The sequence below is a fragment of the Leguminivora glycinivorella genome, chromosome 8 (assembly GCF_023078275.1).
Source record: "Leguminivora glycinivorella isolate SPB_JAAS2020 chromosome 8, LegGlyc_1.1, whole genome shotgun sequence".
Taxonomy (NCBI): Eukaryota; Metazoa; Arthropoda; class Insecta; order Lepidoptera; family Tortricidae; genus Leguminivora; species Leguminivora glycinivorella.
The window spans coordinates 25,412,074-25,419,502 of record NC_062978.1 but is presented as its reverse complement, the minus strand read 5'-3'; positions in this window follow the sequence as shown (position 1 = coordinate 25,419,502).

The window sequence follows — 7,429 nt, the reverse complement described above, 5'->3', positions numbered from 1 at the left end:
TTCCCGTGGCAAAACGTAGTGCCGGTGATATTTACCAAAACTATCTGAAATGACCTCTGTGTGTGTGTACACATCTAGCACTGCCAGAGTCGAACCAGATTAAGTTGACAGGGATTTCAGTAATTTTTGCTCGGGTTGTGGGTTGTCTTTGCCAACTTCCGCTTGGCCCGACTACCAAAGAGAATTGTCATAAATGGCAAAGCTCCCATAATTAAACTACAATATAATTATTAAACTACAATTAATTTATTGAAATTAATTTCCATAGAGTACCTACCTAGTCTGTTAATATTTTTTTGATGAATACTCTTGCATGTTAAATTTTATCTTGTTATTTAATGCGTGTTAATTAGGTATAAGATGTAATGTTTTGAAAAGAAGTGGCACGCCGAGTTTCTTGCCGGTCCCATAGTGGATACCCCCTCCCAACCGAGGGGGGACTGAAATCTTCTCGAGGCTGAGGCGTAGGGTTAGAGCCGGCGTAGCTTTATTTGACGTTCATATGTGCATCGTAATATGCCTACTTGAAAAATAAATATTTCATTTTCTTTTTTTTTTCAAAATGTCCTCGATCTTATTTCTGCATGTTTATTGATAATTCCTTCTCCTGTTTATTGCTTCTTACCTACTGTTATAACAAATACAGCAGTAATGTTATAACACGAAACGAAAATAATCCCTACATTGGACACGAACTTTCGCACTTGCAACTTGTAATAAGACGCTACAGGAGCGAATTATGCTAAAATGGAAAGGCCTTTCAATTTGGAACATCTAGTTAAATATACTAGTGTTATTAACTAGATTTATCGAAAAAAATTGTCCATTTAGAACAACTCAGTTAATGCAGATAATGCGAAAAAAATCTTTAAAATCGAGGTTCCTCTCTCAACTGTTTCCTCCTTCAAAACTTATTCAATCTTAACAAAATTTGAGAATATGAATAAGAATGAAATAATCTGTGTCGGACCGTTTAGTTTTGTTTGACTAATTGTCGTCAATTTTGAATACCACACCTTTTTTGCGCCATAATCAATAAGGCCGTTTTTGGAAGTTTTGATGGGCTTTAATAATAAGAATATCAAAAAAAAAAAAACGGTCCGATACAGATAAACCGATACAGACACAGATACAGGTCCGATACAGGTAGTTTATTTTAGGTATCTTAGATCTCAATTAATTTCGCTAAGCACCCTACGCCAATTACTTCGCTCAAGTATCTATTGAAGTTATTTGCAAAATAATGTAGTTAAGTAAGTACCTTATAATACCTGTAACAACTTTCATGGAACAGACCTATAACAGGATGTAATAATTTTACTTATTGGGCTACGTACTGTCGATAACAGTTTGAATTTTACTAATATCTGTTATTATTTATGAAACAATCGCCTCGCTACACTTAACGATTACATCCTGAAAGTACTTAATTATGTAGAAAACGAAGCACTTCAGATAGGAAAGTAAGAAGCAGATTATACAATAATTATGATATTTTAGGAATGGCAAAGAATCAAGTGTGAGACCTACTTGACATCTGTAAAATATGAATATGAATATTTTTTCGTACCAAGTGGATCTTCATTTATTTCACTAATCAGCATATAACGATCTCTTCAAATCAAATTTTATCTAAGTTAAGCGAAAAAAATTTGAATAAATAATACATACTTCGGCAGTTTTGGTCATTCAATCTAAAAACTTAGCGCATGATTTGTTTATTTGCTTGCTTTGCTTTTTTTTTGTTTATTTGCTAACAGGGCCCTACTATTTCTCGAAACTATTAGTTTACTAGTATATTAGTTATTAGCTACTAGTGAAAAATTTACAAGTCCTAATATTTTCTGTTTCTCAAAAATAATAAATTATTAGACTTGTTACTAATACTGCAACTGCAGTTAAGGCCGCTGTACACATGGGGCCAACGGTTGGACCAACCCTTCGACCAACCCCTTGGCCAAACGTGTAGAGGGCTACTTGGCCGTACGTTGGCAGTTGGCGCCAGCGCTGGCCGGCCAACCGACTGGTGTTGGTTTTTTGTCCACACATCAAAGGATCTTGGCGCCAATGGCCAACTGCGTTCACACGGCGCCTCATCCAGTTTGTCGTCAGCCGTTAGAGAGGACAGTAGTGAAAGATTTACGAAAATAATAAGTTTATTTATGCCAATAATAGTGTTGATTTTAGGAAGTACAATAAATACCCTTGCAAATGTTTAACGTATTGCCTAAAAAAGATAAATGTGCTTATCAGAATATTCAAAAAATTGTTAATATTTCAGATAATTTAATTTTATCACGAGGTTATTATTTATTAATTAAATTTAGCTGACAACGTGAATGACCTAGAATTACCTAGCCTTTTCCATTCTACGTCCATCTTTTATGAAGGGCCAATGCCAAGTGATTGGTTCACCAATGTGTAAAAAACAGCGACTCTCATCTTGGCCAAGGGGCTGCTCCAAGGGTTGGCCCAACCGTTGGCCCCATGTGTACAGCGGCCATTAAACTAATAAAAAATACTAGTCGGGCTTGGCTGAATGGTGCTATACCCATGTCTTCTTACCAATTAAAAAAAAAAACGGGAATAATACGGCCCATTTTTTTATTCGTTTTCCTTGCGCGGATTGTTTCTTTAATTGAAATATTTAATTAACTATGTAAGTATAGGTACCAAGTTGATGGTTTTGAAGAATATAATTATTTGAAGCCAGAGATTTTTTTTTGGAAGCTTTTCTGACATTTTAATAAAATTCTATTTAAGTTCAAAAAGTTTTGTCGCCGAAAAATTATTATTAGATCTTCTGCACTGTGGGAAGCAAACGAATCAGCAGGTACACATTTTATGACTTTGTTTAATAAAGTGCATACAATGTGACGCTAATACTTTCGACTAATATTTTTTACAAACCTTCCGACATTAATAGCTTTATTAGTGAATTAAACAAGTGTTTTTTAATTATTTTTATTATTCATGAAACAAAAATCCAAAAAGTTCTAATAATATTAGCTAATATTTATTAGCTAGTAACTAATAACTAATATTTTACTAGAGTAGCTTCGAGAAACGTACACTAGTAAACATGTAAAAAATATCAGTTCATGGACTAATATTATGTCTAATAAGTTTCGAGCAATAGGGCCCAGATATACATAATTTCCGCCCAAAATAAAACAGAAAGAGTATTACATTGTATAAAAAGCCAGTTGACATGTAGAAAAACAAAACAAATTGTTAATTTCTGGTTTTCTGTTTATGATATTTTCTAAAAAAATACGATGTTCGTATTTTACTATGCCGACGGATAACGTAACCACTGTAAAGAACAAATTCTATAAATAAACTTAATAAATAATATTTAGTCTTTAGTCTTATTTATTTCTCAGCTAGGTACTCACCGTAGTATATTCAATGCAATAAGTATATTATTGTATCTTTTTGCAATTATTAAATCAATATTTAAAAACAAACCACAAAACTTTTTAAACGTTGCACTAAAGCACTGGCACAAAACCGCAGATCACAACTTTGTTTTTTTTTCGAAGGACACTGGCACTCCACTCAAGTTTTTTTATCGTTACATTCTAGGTTGACTCCAACGGGAAGTCGGCCGGGCTTTGAGCAGTTCCTGAACGAACATTTCGCGCATGCGCCCTGCGCGCCGGGGCGTGACCTAGACCCTGAAAACCACCCCCTCACCCACGCAAACCAAGTTACCATGGATACACTAACAATTTTCACTCGAAAAAACAAACTTTCCCACCAAAACAAAAGAAGAAGCTATTCTAAAACGTATTTAAGGAAAAAATAAATACCACTTTTATACATGAAATTTGATTAATCAAGCGGAATCATGATGATTACATAATTTACGCCACAATTCACGGAAGTATTTTTAAGAGAGGAACCTACCTACTTTGTTTCGCTTCACCCAATCGGAAAGGCTGACGAACCGCATTGGTTCTTGAGCGAGATGACCCTGGTCTATTATTGATGAGATACAGGTAGCTGTTTGATGTATGTACAAGGTCATTAAGATAAGTGCATTTTGCACGTATATCGTATGACAGGGGTACAGTCACCAGAATAATAAGAACAACGAATATCGATAGTCATGGCACGACTTTATTTGTAGAGCAATAATATGATATACTTAAGCCCCATTTAGATGGTACGAGTTTCTCGCCCGTTTTGGTCGAGAAACTCGTATGACATTATCGTATGCGATAATCGCCTGGCGATTATCGTACGAAAACGTTTAAATTCGCACGAGAAATAAAAACTCGCATACGAGTATCGTATGCGAGACTCGCCAGGCGAGACTCGCCAGGCGATTATCGCCAGGCTAAATAGTTTAGACGGAGAGTTGAATTTTCGGGAGATATTTTCATAAAATTTCTCGACTCGTCTAAACCGGTTCTCGTATGACATTTCTTCTCGAACGTGCGATTATCGCACGAATCGGAGCGAACCGATTTTCATGCGAGTTTTGCCCGTCAACTTGCGTGCTTGGTTGCTAATTAATTAATTATAAACACATATATTATATGTTTTTTTTTATAATACTGGACATCATTTACTTTAGATTTATTTGAATTTAAGTTGAATAGTACCCAATAATATTAAAAACACTATAAACTATTTATGACGGTCTAAATAATAATTATATAATAGGGAAAATAATGAATTCGACCGTAGCGTTACCTAGCTAATAAAATATTAGTTGCGATACTTGCGATTAGGTTTAGGATATAATTGAGCATAGAATATAGATAAGATTTACACCCCATATGGGGTAAAATGCCAGTAAACATTAACTCTATAATATTGATAATGATAACCCTAATTATTTATTTTTGGTTTCAGCAGTTACTGAGAGTTAGCTATAAATATAAAAATACCATGATTTACATGATTTCTGTTTCTAGGTAAAGAGAATTCATTTCGACTGAGTAGCGCATAAACTCGTATACGATTCTCGCATACGGGTTTTGTTTACACGGAGACATACAAACATCAAAGGCGAGGCGATTATCGCCTCCTCCCGTGCGATATCGTACGCATAGTTTACATGATACGATATTTTTTCTCGTACTTCGATAATCGTACGTTCGAGGCCAGAAACTCGTACTATCTAAATGGGGCTTTATTGGTATTCTTGCCAATGACTGTATAGTTAACCAATTTGAACCCTAGGCCACTGTAGAACTATGTCATAGTGACGTTATAAATTAGTTTGTAAGAAATCGCTTACTGCTTGTCATTTTGACATGGTTGTAGAGTAGCCTAGGGTTCCAATTGATTGACTGTACATACAGTCGAAAATCGAAACTTTGAAAGGCTTAATCTCTACAACTAGGGAACAAATCAAATTATTTTATTGAATATTTTTTGATTTGTTCTTTTTCAAGTAGTCACACTACTATATATACATTATAAATTGAAATAGATATCATACACGAAAGAAAAAACGACAAGGCCCACTGGTGGCCGAGCCGGGAATCGAACCCGGGTCTTCAGCTTACGCGGCTAACGTCTTTACCACTAGACCACCCGCCCGCCGCGCCGCCGCCGGCGCCGGCCACCAGTGGGCCTTGTCGTTTTTTTCTTTCGTGTATGATATCTATTTCAATTTATAGGCTTAATCTCGTAAACTTTTGGGTCTAAAGAGACAATTTTAGTAACAGATTGTAGCAAATTTAGTCTTTTTTTTTTTAATTATAAATGGGCTTACTCTTGACCACAGACTAGCCAAAGGCAAAGACGTGGCCTACGATGGAGTGAGCTCGCCCAGAAGATGCCTGTTCACTCTTGATTTGAAGGTTGCCGGGTTATATGAGCTCGGAAATATAGCCGCCGGCAAGGAATTCCACTCCTTGGCAGTGCACATAAGAAAAGAAGAAGCAAAGCGCTTCGTGCGGATTCGTGGAATATCCACCAAGTAAGGGTGGAGACCTGCCGTGCATCTAAGAGTCCGATGGTACAATGGGGACGGTGGAATAAGCTCGTGTAGCTCTTGAGCACACTCCCCGAAGTGCAACCTGTAAAACACCGACTGACTAGCGACTTTCCGCCGATGGGCCAAAGATTGTAGCTTGGCCGTTAGCTTCTTGTCGCCAATCATCCTCCTGGCTCTGCGCTCCACTGAGTCCAAAACAGCGAGTTGGTATTTGGCTGAGCCGTCCCACAGGTGGCTGCAATACTCCATACAGGATCGGACTTGAGATTTATAGTGTTAGAAGCTGTCCAGGTGTGAAGTATCGCTTCACCTTATTTAGGATGCCCAGCTTTATGGCCGCAGTTTGTGCTTTAGACTCAATGAAGGTGCCAAAGTTGAGGACTGAACTCAACTCCACACCGAGGAGTTCTAGGCTGTCGGTAATAGGTACAGATGCACCCCGGAAAGTAGGAGTCAGATCGAACGGACTCCGTTTTGCCGAAAACAGACACGCCTGCGTTTTGGTGGCATTGAACTTGACCAGATTGTCGACCCCCCACTGGGAAACGCGACTAAGGGTCAAGTTCGCTCGCTCAACCATGGCCTCTCTCTGTGAATGTATGTCGTCCCTGCTGTCCCCTGCACTAGCTAAATATCTCTCAACAACCGTACTGTCGTCTGCATAGCCGACAATGCTGGGTTGCAGCATGTCGTTTATGTGAAGCAGGAAAAGGGTTGCGGAGAGAACAGACCCCTGAGGAACACCGGCGTCAATGGCCATGAGGTCCGAAGAGCAGCCATCAATGACCACTCTGTTCGACCGTTCACTCAGGAAGTCAGATAGCCAACTGCAAAGGTCAGCAGGGATGCCGTATGCAGGAAGCTTGCTAAGGACACTTGCGTGCCAAACCCTGTCAAAGGCCTTCGAGATGTCCAGTGAAACAGCAAGCGCTTCACCGTTCCTCTCGATGGCTTCGCCACAGCGGTGCGTGACATACGCTAGGAGATCTCCAGTAGACCGACCCCGGCGAAAGCCATATTGACGGTCACTGAGCAGATCGTTTGTCTCGAGGTAAGTCAGCAACTTGCCGTTAAGTACCCTTTCCATGACTTTACAGAGCACGGAGGTAATGGCGATTGGTCGGTAATTGCAGGGATCAGCACGACTACCCTTCTTGGGTACTGGCTGCACGTTTGCAAGCTTCCAGGATTTCGGAACCACTCTTGTTTGGAGAGAGAGGCGGTACAGGCGTGTCAGTACAGGAGACAACTCAGGCGCACACTGTTATAGAACACGTGCAGGTATACCGTCTGGACCATTAGCCTTATTCACGTCAAGAGTCTGCAGAGCTCGGCGTACCTCATTTTGCCGGATAGCAATTCCTTGCATAGAGGAGCTGCACTGAGCTAGCGTAGGTGGGAGTTTTGAGCCTGCATCTAGACGTGAATTGCTCGCAAACAGAGAAGCAAACAAGTTTGCTTTCTCCGCCG